The sequence below is a fragment of the Ranitomeya variabilis genome, chromosome 6 (assembly GCF_051348905.1).
Source record: "Ranitomeya variabilis isolate aRanVar5 chromosome 6, aRanVar5.hap1, whole genome shotgun sequence".
Classification (NCBI taxonomy): domain Eukaryota; kingdom Metazoa; phylum Chordata; class Amphibia; order Anura; family Dendrobatidae; genus Ranitomeya; species Ranitomeya variabilis.
Genome location: NC_135237.1, coordinates 78,041,327 through 78,055,975, shown reverse-complemented (window position 1 = coordinate 78,055,975; position 14,649 = coordinate 78,041,327).

The window sequence follows — 14,649 nt, the reverse complement described above, 5'->3', positions numbered from 1 at the left end:
CCCGGCTGTAACTGTCTCTGTAGGAACTTCAGTAGTATTTTCCTGGCATGAGGTACGAGCGAAAAATTACTTAGTGTAATATCTGTATCTCTGCTTGCTGCATCTATAATAATGAAAATGAATTATGTCACTAATTTTGCTTGATTTGCATTATATTCAATCAAATACTTATTTTTTTACCATTCCAATGCATTGCAAGTGTTAATATCTGTCGTGTACGCTCACGTATATTCCTTGAGCTGCTGATCATGACACAATCCTTTCGTTGTCTTTAGCAATTCATGTTCAAGGCTCCTTCTAAATATAGCACCAATTCATGTTCAGTCTTTGCAGCCAAGGAACAGGAGACTTATTTAGTATTGTAGCTCAGAGTATTTCCCAACCGTGATGCAGTTGTGACTGTACGGTTACATATATCCTTGAGTGTTACATCAGTGATGTCATTGGATCAATAGAGTATCTTCTGCATCACTATACAATGAGAATGAATGGTTTACCCTACATGGTGCATTATCTACATAAGTATAATATGAGGATTTCCCAAGAAAAGAGAAACTGCATAATCCATTAGATGATATAATATTGATAGCAACAAGCAAATAGATGGAATGGAGAACTTATTACGGAGTTTCAAGTTGGAAAGCTGTTATATGGGACTGCTACGAAGCAAATAACACAAAGATATTGACTACTACCATATGGGACCAGGACACATTTGAGATGGACGGCGATGAACTTGAAGTTGTAAAGGACTTCATCCTACTCGGATCAATGGTCACTCAACATGCAGCGACGGTTTCGGAAGTCAATAGGAGAATACCTATGGGCAAATCAACAATGAAGTCACTGGACAAGGTCTTCAAATCGAGGAACATTTCATTAGCGACGAAGATACGACTTACACATAGTCTGGTCTTTTCTGTGGTAACAGATGGATGCGAAACCTGGAAAATAAAGAAACAAGATAGAAGAAGAATCAACACCCCTGAAATGTAGTGCTGGAGAATGATGTTATGGCAAGAAGAACAAGCAACTCAATTTATTAAGAAGAAATCAAGCCAAGCATGTCACTTAAATCAAGGATCACCAAGCTACGACTTGCATACTTTGGACACATCACAAAAAGAGAGAAATCACTAGAGAAGGACATTGGAAAAGTAAGAGGACCAAGGCGAAGAGAAACACCGGCAACTCGATGGCTTGATAACGGTGGAAAAGACTCTGGTGGACCTATCTTTGTTTACACAAGGTAGATCTTCTTACAGATTATTCATCCATCAAGTCACCATGATTCGAGATCGAGCCGAAGGCCTTAAAAAAAAAAGATTATATATTATCTTTACATCTCACATACATTTTACCACAATTTAGTAAATAACGTTGTGTGATTGCACCTTATGGAGCAGCGACAGTATGCTCTGTATCACTTTACCTTATTCCTTTTCACTCACCTTGTAAAGTTTCTTATTAAAATGAATCGCCTCTTCATGCAAATACGATACTTTTATTTGGACAAGGTTGTAACTCATCTCATCTAGTGTGCGAGAATATAAAATTTTACAAGTATTGCTATCATTGTAGCGCCATCTAGTGGTTAATTTAAAGTGATACATGGTGTGACTAAGGTACTGAACTTTATGAACTGTTAAAGGAGGAATACACAACATTTTTGGCACATTGTCATTGCCTAAAATATGTGACGACAGTTGACTAAGGCAGACCAGCATTTACTGGCTGTCTGCGACCTGCAAGAAATCCTTTAGTGGGCCACATGCAGTCTGTATGTTCTGCAGGCCTGCCTGCTGTGAATTTTATCCTTAGGATGCTGATGTGAGGGCTTCCCATTGCTGCACTTAATTGTGCAATTGAAGACATGAATAGGTTGACAGTGTATTTGCCAGATGTCATAAAAGGGACATAGCTCCCAATCATCCCAGATTCAGCTGGACTGTCTCGTCATATCAGGGCTTTGTCCCGACTTCAAATACTCACTTCTCACTGACATCTTCACCGTTCTGTAGCTCCTGGTGAGGCAGGGCCAGCATCTCTCACACTTAGGCCTGCTTCATGTCCTAGTATTTCCGGTACTGGAAAAATCAGTACTGGTGTTATCCGTGTACGTGTTTGTTATCCGTGTGCCTTCTGTGTGCACCATCCATGTGACATGTACTAGAATAGAATGCAGTCTATAAATAACAGATGTTTAGGTGCTGAAAATGGGTAAAGATAGAGATAAACAGGTATGGGCAAAATAGATAGATATAGCATAGATAGATAGATAGATATCTGTGAAATATATAATTTGTGCCTCGTGTGTGTAGTTTATTGTACCTGTATTAAGCTAATAAATAAATGAAAAGAATGATGTGGGGTCCTCCATTTCTGATAACCAGCAAAGGTAAAGCAGACAGCAGTGAACTGATATTATCAGGCTGGGAAGCTCCCTGCTATTGGGCCCTTCAAAGCCTAAAAATACAAGCTTGAGCTGCCCCAGAAGTGGCGCATCACATTAGATGTGCCAATTCTGGTGCTTTACCTCGGCTCTTCCCGATTGCCCTGGTGAGTTGAAAATAAATGGAATGGTAGTTGGGGTTGATGTCAGCTGTGATTTGTCAACAATTACAGCTGGCATCAAGCCCTGGTGTTAGTAATGGAGAGGTATCTATCAGACTCCACCATTACTAATCCAGTAATGAAAAAAAACACACCAAAAAATACTTTATTTAAATAAACATTCCTTGACACTTTCCCTAGATGGCTCAACAATTTATTAAAAAAACAAAACAAAAACATGACGATCTGATGTAGTCCTGTGAATCTGACGTAATCCACAAATGGAAACCTGAAAAACATAAAAATAGAGAAATAAAAACAAAACATAGCTGACTTCAACCCCAACTACCATTACACCGATTGGCAACCCACCAGGTCATTCGGAAAGAGCTGAAGCAAAGCGCCAGAATTGGCGGATCTAATGTTTTTGCCTAAAAAAATGCATGCAAAAAACTGCAGTTACTTTTGTAAGTTTGGAACCACATATTTTCTGTACAATAAAAACAGTTAAAAAACACGGCTTAACATCTACACCAGAAACGCATCAAATAAGAAGGAAAAGGCATACAAAATCATAAAAGGGAATAAAAAAAACAGAGATTGTTATTATGTAGTTTGGTGCGGACACCAGCAGAAAACAAAAGACATTATGTATGCAACATGTGAACACTGTTTTACAGACAGAATAAAGCCAGATGTAATAGTGAAACTTATGTAAAAATTAGAAACTTCTGGCTTCTACAATTATGAATGAATTAACAAAAATAAATCCACAGGTCCCAACTAGGGCCCATGACACAAAATGACATCTTGCCTGCCTTGGCTTCTCAGAAGGTAAGCGATTCAGGGGCATCTCATCTCAAGTACCATTGACTTGGATGCTAGATCGGAATCTTGTGAATTCATCTGATCATATCTAGTCTTAACTGTCTTGGACCTTGGGATAGTACCGGTTTTGGGTCTACGCCAGAGACGTAGCTAGGGGTTCAGCTTGGGGTGGGGTGGGTGATACATCTGAGTGGGCCCCAAGCCAGGTAACCCTGCACCGTTACTGTAAATAAATTTCTATACATAGGCCAACACTGATACTATTGCCATATGGTGACATATAGTGTTAGATATCAGTCCTGCAGAACATATAGGAGATTACAGTACAGGTATAGATTGTGACTTACCGCTGATGTTCTTTCTGCTGGAGTTGTTCACTTTTCCCATCTTTTCTATCTGGCCCAGACCGGCATGACAACTTCTCCCACCACAACTCGTCTGCAGAGATTACAACAAAGACACATTGACATCTCACATTTCCAGCACCATCTCCATCTATTCCCAACCTGCACAAACTCCTCATCCTAGTGATACCCCATTGCTGAACCACTGCTGCCTCTTACTCTTACTTTCTGGCAATGGCCAAGGTGCACGCATAGGACGTCAGAGTCCCGACACAGCGTGATAGTGTGGTGCCCCAGGGTCCAGGTCGCCACAGTAGCATTGCTTTCCTCACGGGGAGAGTGATGTTACGCTTGAAGGCAAGAAGGGATAACTGTAACCAGGTACCACACACATGCAACACATTCACACTACAGGCCACCAGGGGGAGCTTTTGATCCTACTTACTAGGTGACTCCCCATATATATATACCTGGTAGTCTGTAGGGAAAGTCAGTGAGTTCTTACCAGGAAACAGACTGGAGCAGTCTGAGAGCAGCAGAGGGTTTACAGAGCTGTGTAGCCGCAGTGCAACAGCTCCTGGAAAGAGACACTAAGAAAGCCGAATACATTGCAGAGAGCGTGCAGGAGAGAAAAGCACAGGAGAGAATACCAGGGGGAGACCAGCCCTGAGCAGGCTGCCTCCTTCTGAGGCGCAGAGACCGGTAGCCGGAATAGCGAGGTTGTAAGGACCTCTATGACTTACATCAGAGACCAGCAGGACAGCTGAACTCCACGTTACCTGTCCGACCTAACACCCAGGAGGCACGGTGGCACCCCTCAGAGGCCGGGGCGTGCTCGAGTCCCTATAAACAGCCTCAAGCCACCAGTCATACGGGTATGTCCTATCCTCTCTGAGACACTGAGAGAGAGATAACATCTGTGAGGACCTTATATGAAGCCCTAGGCAGTAAGGGACTACAACACCACAGCGCTAGAGGAAGGCTTTTGATTTCCACCTGGATAAGGGGACTCCTAACTTGCCTCCAAGCCGGCTGGACAGTGCCTACCCTATGATCTGGTGTCCTGGACTGAGGCTGCCTGAAGTGTTATGATCCCAGTGGCTGGGGATCACAGGAAATACCAGCTAAGTTACTAAGCAAAGAACAAGCTCTAGGGAGGTGGTAACTGGACTGACCGCAAATCTGATCCTATCCAAACACACTAAAGGTAGCCGGTGAACGTGCCTAAAATCCTGGATGTCTCGACGCAGCCTGAGAAACTGACTACCCCTAAAGAGAAAGCAAGACCTCACTTGCCTCAAGAGAAATAACCCCAAGGATATAGGAAGCCCCCAACAAATAATAACGGTGAGGTAAGGAGAAAAGACACACGTAGGAATGAAAACAGATTCAGCAAATGAGGCCCGCTAATACTAGATAGCAGAAAACAGATAGAGAACTGTGCGGTCAGCAAAAAACCCTACCAAAATATCCACGCTGAGAATTCAAGACCCCCACACCAACTAACGGTGTGGGGGGGAGAAACTCAGCCCCCTAGAGCTACCAGCAAGCTGAGAAATCACATATTAGCAAGCTGGACAAGAAACATATTGAACACAGATGATCAAAAAATGAACAAAACGGAAACTTAGCTTCTCTTGAAGAGAGTGGTAGCAAGGTAGTCAGAAGAAATCAGAATAGCACTGAATACATTGACAGCCGGCAACAAGTGGAAGTGAAACAGAGCTAAATAGGAAACTCCCAAGTGAATAACGAGGCAGCTGATCAGCCACAGACCCGCAGGATAACAAACAAAGCCACCAGGGGGAGCCCAAAACAAAAGTCACACAATACCACCTGTGACCACAAGAGGGAGCCTGAAAACAGAGTTCACAACACTGAAGACTTCAGTAAACAAGGTAAAGAGACTACAATCCTGTGTCCTCATTCTTTAGTGAGCCATTCACCATCTTCCATCCACACACCGGGAGCCCTTGGGATATACTTCACCTGTGGGAAGTTATACCATCTAGCTGCCATAACATCACCCCAGAGGACCCCTTAAAGCACCGTTGGTCCCCACTGACCGAATACTACAGGTGGCGTCACGAACATAAACTTTATTCCCTTTAAAGACCTTTTCCTTTTACATGAGTGCCCAGGGCCACGGACCAGGTCGTAGCTACTGTGACATCCCCCTGTGAACACCGGACCCGGTACCGAGTACCCCACGGCCCTGGTGGGCAACTCAATCACGTCACCGCATTGGGACTCTGACCTTCCTTTGCATGCGGCAGCGCCTCGGCTATTGCATGATCCTGCTGTGGCTGAGAGAGGTAGTGCAGGGAGATCGTGTTTCTCTGCTCCACCTCAGCACTTAGCTGCACACACCAATACACTTATGTGGCTGTGCTACTGGTCAGAGCCTTGCAGTCTCGGGTGTCTGCTGAATATCCCTCACTGCCTTCGCCCCTCTGACATCTCTTCCTGCCAGGGTAGGAACAAATGGCAAATGGGAGAGGCTTGGGTTTGTGGCCAGGGGGTTGATCAATCTTGGTTCCAGCGAGCTACGCGTACCATATGATTTGTACCACTTTCTGCTCTTCAAAAGTTGGGAGGTATGTTGGTGGTCATGTATCAGAAAGGGAGACACATACAGTGTAGTGGTGTCATATTGTAATCAGGGAGAACAATGCGGAGGCCATATTTCGTGAAAGGGGACAATGTGAGATATATTCCTATTCTACTTTTCTTAGCTGAACGTGAAGTATTCCACTAAGTTGGGGCCGGTCCCCTAACTGTGACCTGATCCCTCCACATCTGGATGCGGGCCTCACAGGTGGCTTCTGCACTTTCCGTGCCACTAGGACCCCTTCTGTCCTTCTGGGAGCTTCCTTTTGTCTCTCTCTCACACTTTTCTGCTCTGTCTGTCAGGACCTGCAGATCCTCACGTCTGCTCAGCTCCACTCCTCTCACAATCTGACTCACTTTCCCTTCTAATTAGCTCCTCCCCTACTCTACCTATCCCACCCACTTCCACCACCCATTCCTATTCAGCCTGGGATGAGGTCTTCCTCCCTAAGGGTACACCCAGATGCCCCGACTGAACTGGTGTGTGTTGGATGTGAGTGTTAGAGTCCTGGGTAGTGCTCCTACCTTACCTGAGAGTGGGATACCACACCTCTGGGTGAGGTGCAGTAATTCTGTGGCGACTGGACCACAGGGGCGCCACATATGGTCGTCATGGTGGTCTGGACCAGATGGGGAAAAAGGAAAGGCTACGGTCGCACTACCAGTATTTGGTCAGTGTTTTACATCAGTATTTGAAAGCCAAAACCAGGAGTGGAATAAGCAGAGGAAAAGTATAATAGAAACACGTCACCACTTCTGTATTTTTGACCCACTCCTGGTTTTGGCTTATAAATACTGATGCAAAATACTGACCAAATACTGACAATGTGACCATGGCCTAAGAGAAGAGAAATACTCCAGAGAAGATGTCATCACTGATGTAACTGGGCATAGGTAAGGGTCACATGGCCATTGCTCAAGATACTACTTTGAAACTCATCAAAGAGAATGAAGACTTCCTAGACAGAACAGAAGCATCTCTACTGGTCACAGAAGGTGAAAAAAGTGTCAGAGAACCTCCAAAAGCAGATGAGTGGAAGCATGTGACCAAAAGAAGCAAGAAGACCATGGAGAAATCACCAACCACACAACTGAAGAACCGATATCAAATCTTTGTAGAGGTTGAAGATGGCACATCTAAGGATGAAGCACTACCAGCAAGCAAAAAAGAAAAGGGTACGCAGCAACAAGTGACAGCAAAAAGTACAGCCAAGAAGCAACGAAGAGTGGTGGTGGTGGGAGACTCACTACTGAGAGGCACAGAAGCAGCCATCTGCAGACCGGACATAACCGCAAGAGAAATATGCTGCCTTCCAGGTGCGATGATCAAGGATGTGACTGATAGGATACCAAAGCTCTTCAGCTCCAAGGACGTCCACCCATTTCTTCTGATACATGTTGGCACCAATGACACCGCAAGGAAGGACCTACCGACAATCTGCAAGGACTTTGAAGAGTTGGGGAAGAAAGTAAAGGAACTGGATGCACAGGTAGTTTTTTCTTCTATCCTTCCAGTAGACGGGCATGGCACCAGGAGATGGAACAGGATCCTTGATGCGAACAACTGGCTAAGACGATGGTGCAGACAACAAGGATTCGGATTCCTGGACCACGGTGTGAATTACTTGTACGATGGACTCCTCGCCAGAGACGGACTACACCTCAACAAACCTGGGAAACACACATTCGCCAGAAGACTCGCTACACTCATCAGGAGGGCGTTAAACAAGAAGAAGAGGGGACGGGAAGAAAAACATTAGACTCGAACAAAGAAGACCCAGGAAAACATACTCAGAAGGGAGGTAAGAACATTTCTAAAACAATCCACAGCGAGGATATTGGAACAAAACAAAATCCTCTAAACTGCATGCTCGCAAACGCCAGAAGCCTGACAAACAAGATGGAAGAACTAGAAGCAGAAATATCTACAGGTAACTTTGACATAGTGGGAATAACCGAGACATGGTTAGATGAAAGCTATGACTGGGCAGTTAACTTACAGGGTTACAGTCTGTTTAGAAAGGATCGTAAAAATCGGAGAGGAGGAGGGGTTTGTCTCTATGTAAAGTCTTGTCTAAAGTCCACTTTAAGGGAGGATATTAGCGAAGGGAATGAGGATGTCGAGTCCATATGGGTCGACATTCATGGAGGGAAAAATGGTAACAAAATTCTCATTGGGGTCTGTTACAAACCCCCAAATATAACAGAAATCATGGAAAGTCTACTTCTAAAGCAGATAGATGAAGCTGCAACCCATAATGAGGTCCTGGTTATGGGGGACTTTAACTACCCGGATATTAACTGGGAAACAGAAACCTGTGAAACCCATAAAGGCAACAGGTTTCTGCTAATAACCAAGAAAAATTATCTTTCACAATTGGTGCAGAATCCAACCAGAGGAGCAGCACTTTTAGACCTAATACTATCTAATAGACCTGACAGAATAACAAATTTGCAGGTGGTCGGGCATCTAGGAAATAGCGACCACAATATTGTACAGTTTCACCTGTCTTTCACTAGGGGGACTTGTCAGGGAGTCACAAAAACACTGAACTTTAGGAAGGCAAAGTTTGACCAGCTTAGAGATGCCCTTAACCTGGTAGACTGGGACAATATCCTCAGAAATAAGAATACAGATAATAAATGGAAAATGTTTAAGAACATCCTAAATAGGCACTGTAAGCGGTTTATACCTTGTGGGAATAAAAGGACTAGAAATAGGAAAAACCCAATGTGGCTAAACAAAGAAGTAAGACAGGCAATTAACAGTAAAAAGAAAGCATTTGCACTACTAAAGCAGGATGGCACCATTGAAGCTCTAAAAAACTATAGGGAGAAAAATACTTTATCTAAAAAACTAACTAAAGCTGCCAAAAAGGAAACAGAGAAGCACATTGCTAAGGAGAGTAAAACTAATCCCAAACTGTTCTTCAACTATATCAATAGTAAAAGAATAAAAACTGAAAATGTAGGCCCCTTAAAAAATAGTGAGGAAAGAATGGTTGTAGATGACGAGGAAAAGGCTAACATATTAAACACCTTCTTCTCCACGGTATTCACGGTGGAAAATGAAATGCTAGGTGAAATCCCAAGAAACAATGAAAACCCTATATTAAGGGTCACCAATCTAACCCAAGAAGAGGTGCGAAACTGGCTAAATAAGATTAAAATAGATAAATCTCCGGGTCCGGATGGCATACACCCACGAGTACTAAGAGAACTAAGTAATGTAATAGATAAACCATTATTTCTTATTTTTAGGGACTCTATAGCGACGGGGTCTGTTCCGCAGGACTGGCGCATAGCAAATGTGGTGCCAATATTCAAAAAGGGCTCTAAAAGTGAACCTGGAAATTATAGGCCAGTAAGTCTAACCTCTACTGTTGGTAAAATATGTGAAGGGTTTCTGAAGGATGTTATTCTGGATTATCTCAATGAGAATAACTGTTTAACTCCATATCAGCATGGGTTTATGAGAAATCGCTCATGTCAAACCAATCTAATCAGTTTTTATGAAGAGGTAAGCTATAGGCTAGACCACGGTGAGTCATTGGACGTGGTATATCTCGATTTTTCCAAAGCGTTTGATATCGTGCCGCACAAGAGGTTGGTACACAAAATGAGAATGCTTGGTCTGGGGGAAAATGTGTGTAAATGGGTTAGTAACTGGCTTAGTGATAGAAAGCAGAGGGTGGTTATAAATGGTATAGTCTCTAACTGGGTCGCTGTGACCAGTGGGGTACCGCAGGGGTCGGTATTGGGACCTGTTCTCTTCAACATATTCATTAATGATCTGGTAGAAGGTTTACACAGTAAAATATTGATATTTGCAGATGATACAAAACTATGTAAAGCAGTTAATACAAGAGAAGATAGTATTCTGCTACAGATGGATCTGGATAAGTTGGAAACTTGGGCTGAAAGGTGGCAGATGAGGTTTAACAATGATAAATGTAAGGTTATACACATGGGAAGAAGGAATCAATATCACCATTACACACTGAACGGGAAACCACTGGGTAAATCTGACAGGGAGAAGGACTTGGGGATCCTAGTTAATGATAAACTTACCTGGAGCAGCCAGTGCCAGGCAGCAGCTGCCAAGGCAAACAGGATCATGGGGTGCATTAAAAGAGGTCTGGATACACATGATGAGAGCATTATACTGCCTCTGTACAAATCCCTAGTTAGACCGCACATGGAGTACTGTGTCCAGTTTTGGGCACCGGTGCTCAGGAAGGATATAATGGAACTAGAGAGAGTACAAAGGAGGGCAACAAAGTTAATAAAGGGGATGTGGGAACTACAATACCCAGATAGATTAGCGAAATTAGGATTATTTAGTCTAGAAAAAAGACGACTGAGGGGCGATCTAATAACCATGTATAAGTATATAAGGGGACAATACAAATATCTCGCTGAGGATCTGTTTATACCAAGGAAGGTGACGGGCACAAGGGGGCATTCTTTGCGTCTGGAGGAGAGAAGGTTTTTCCACCAACATAGAAGAGGATTCTTTACTGTTAGGGCAGTGAGAATCTGGAATTGCTTCCCTGAGGAGGTGGTGATGGCGAACTCAGTCGAGGGGTTCGAGAGAGGCCTGGATGTCTTCCTGGAGCAGAACAATATTGTATCATACAATTATTAGGTTCTGTAGAAGGATGTAGATCTGGGGATTTATTATGATGGAATATAGGAATATAGGCTGAACTGGATGGACAAATGTCTTTTTTCGGCCTTACTAACTATGTTACTATGTTACTATGTTACTAATCTTGAGCACCTTGGTTCATCCTCCAGCGGAACTGAAAAATGAAATATATACAGCATAACACAACTATGTAGATGTCATAACCAATAACATCTGAGTACTCCCTTAGTAAACTGTCAGCCCTGAATGACCCCATACCATTTAACAATCATGATTTAAAGAAGTTGTCCAACACCTGAATCATTTTTTTTCTTGGTAGGAATGATTTAAAATAATAAACAAGGGCACCCTCATCCTTCAGCACCCTGCAGATCCTCAGGATTAGTATGCCTATGTTTATTATTTTAAAACTACTCATGCCTAGAAAAAAATGTGTTCAAATATCGGACAAACCCTTTCGTTAAGCAGTTTTTAAACCTTGAGGTGCAACTTTCCAGCTGCTTCTCTGGAGTTGTTCCAAGCAGGTGTTGCAGACCATAAACTACTACTGGAGGCTTTCTGCTCCAAGCGGCATTCTGAGGAGGATAGCCGTCCTGACTCCTGGCTGTGCCCACATAGTATTTTTCCCATATTACTGTGCTCTAAATCCTTTGTGTTTTCAGGGTGCCTAAAATATGCATGTTTTTAAAGGCCCCCAACTTAGACTTACCGTCTCACAGTGGCACTTTGGTCGCTACGACGGCACGATCCGTGACGTTCCAGCGATATACATACGATCTCGCTGTGTCTGACACGCTACTGCGATCAGGGACCCCGCTGAGAATCGTACGTTGTAGCAGATCGTTTGAAACTTTCTTTCGTCGCTGGATCACCCGCTGTCATCGCTGGATCAGTGTGTGTGACACCAATCCAGCGATGTGTTCGCTTGTAACCAGGGTAAATATCGGGTTACTAAGCGCAGGGCCGCGCTTAGTAACCCGATGTTTACCCTGGTTACCATTGTAAATGTAAAAAAAAAAAAACACTACATACTCACCTTCTGATGTCTGTCACGTCCCTCGCCGTCAGCTTCCCGCACTGACTGTGAGTGCCAGCCGTAAAGTAAAAGCAGAGCACAGTGGTGACGTCACCACTGTGCTGTGCTTTACGGCCGGCACTGACACAGTGGGGAGCTATGGTGCGTCTGATGGCACTGAAGGAGTTCATCTGATCAGGTATCACAGACACCAATACATTTCACAGTCGGGCCTCCGGGGGGAGCTAAGGGTTCTATTCACTAGGCCACTGCCCACCATAGTGGGTAAACTGGGGGTCAGGCAGGAAGTTAGATCAGAAAGCTGACTGGGTTGGAACCAGGCAACACCTTGTGGCAGAGGGTGTTGTGGGGGAAGATACAGTAGGGTCTCTGTCAGGGGTGGGATCCTGACAGAGGCTTGGCAACTTGAACGAACGTAACGGGACCGTGCCCGCTCCGGGTAGCGGCGGTGCCCAAGGAAGGATTAGAAGCGAGATAGATTGTGCTGAGTGAGAAACGAGATCACGCAAAAGGAGAAATACCAGTAGGAGTCGTGCTGTAAGACCGAAGCAACATCCTACTGAGGCGCACTACCGGTGGCCGGAACGCCGAGGGAGTATCATCCACATGGAAAAAGATAGAACCGGAGGATAGAAGCCGCGCAGACCACAATAAAGGTAACAGAGTTACCCACACACTCTGTTTATTAGCCTACGCGTTTCGTGGCAGACAGGCCACTTCATCAGGGCATCCTGAAGTGGCCTGTCTGCCACGAAACGCGTAGGCTAATAAACAGAGTGTGTGGGTAACTCTGTTACCTTTATTGTGGTCTGCGCGGCTTCTATCCTCCGGTTCTATCTTTTTCCATGTGGATCCATACTGTCTGCCGGGAGCCTGCTGCGACCATACGTGCTTATCCAAGGGAGTTGTGACCTGTCACAACCAGACCAGGTGAGTCTGTTTTGTGGGGGTCGACTTGATTGCGATATCTGAAGGTATTACTCTATGTGCGCTTCTTTTTCTTGTTTTTAGAGGGAGTATCATAACATTCAGCTTCAAGCAATACTCCAAACAGCGGCAGGACAGTCAGTCTAAGGCGGGCTGTCTAACTTAAATCACCTATGCAGTCTTGGGGGGCAACTTGTGGAGAGGGGCGACTCTAGGGTCCCGGAAGAGCTCCGAGCCTACCCGTCAAACGGGTGCCGTCCCAACCAGAACATCAGGGAGGGACGGAGGATTAGCAGAACATCATCTAATCGAGTTGTGAGGGAACTTAAGAAACAGACACAACAGTTGTGGGGACTTTCTGTAAGCACAGCAGGGAAGGACCGCAACACATAGCGCAAGTAGGAAGGCACAGATTTCCACCTGCTAGGAGAACTCTGGAAGTGCCATTGGACCGGCCGGACTTGCGCAGCCTGGTTATCCGGATTCCGGACTGAGGACTTAGAGATCTTCAGTAAAGAGGTAAAGAGACTGCAACCTGGTGTCCTCGTTATTTACTGCACCGCACCACTACAGCCTCACCACCACCATCTATCCACATCATTTACTGTGCGCCCCTCGGCAGGGTCACGGACTGGGGCCTAGCCGCCATGACAACCCCAGAGCAGAGACTCAGAGGCCCGGTACCGGGTACCCCTCGGCCCTGCGGCAGTGGGGGGGGCGCTACAATTTTGGCGTCACGAACAGGAACTCCTTAAGCCTGAAGAATCAGGTCATGTGTGCCTTGGAACTGTGATTCACTGTGATTTATTGTGCTTGGACTGTACTTTATTGCAAGGACTGTGCTGTGCCATTTACCGCCAAAATCCGCCGCCATTACAGCGCTGAGGAGAGCGCAGGAAGAGAAGAGGGGCGTGAAGTAGGCGTAGACCAGCCGAAGAGCGCGGAAAAATCATGGCCGCCCAGTCTAAATATTTCTGTGTCCTGAGGACGTGTCCGTCAACAGCCGAGGTCCGCCTCCTGATCCTGTTTGGAGGGTGGAGACCATGGAGACGGGGCCGCCCACGAAAGAGACCGCGGGAAGAGGACACTGGAGAAGGAGAAAAGATGGCGACACCGGGAACACCGCATGGGACTGACCCGATCCAGCATGAGGCTGCGCCACCCGACACAGCCCCAGATGCGCCAACGTTGCGGGGACTGACCCTCACGGAGCTACCGATGGGCCGATCCCCCTTGCCACCATCTGAGGAGTGTGTAGCTGCAGCCGAGGCCCGCCAGATAGCACGCCGCTTGGAGGCTGATGCCCGCGTGCTCGCTCGGCTGGGCCAGCCCACGGAGGTCCGTTTGACTCCGGTGTCCCCTGCTCCTCCCAACCCGGCCGCGGCTGAAGGTGCGCTGCAGACACCGGGCCTGAAGATTGTGCCAGAGGCCGAACACCTGCGGCGCTTGGTGGCTGCATGGCGGAACCGACCGCAACCAGCAACCCTGGTTGATCTGACCACCGTCGCGGAGGTCCCATCGTCCCACTGGGGTGTGGTGGTCTCCTTCAACCCCCGACATGGAAGAGGGGTTATACAGGAGATCGGGGAGCCGCTACAAGTCCACGTGGATCGGGAGGAGGTCGAGCCCTGCGGAGGAAGGTTTGCTCGTGACCTGGAGCCCGGTGATGCCGTGACTTACACCAGGTGGGGGAGGGCAAC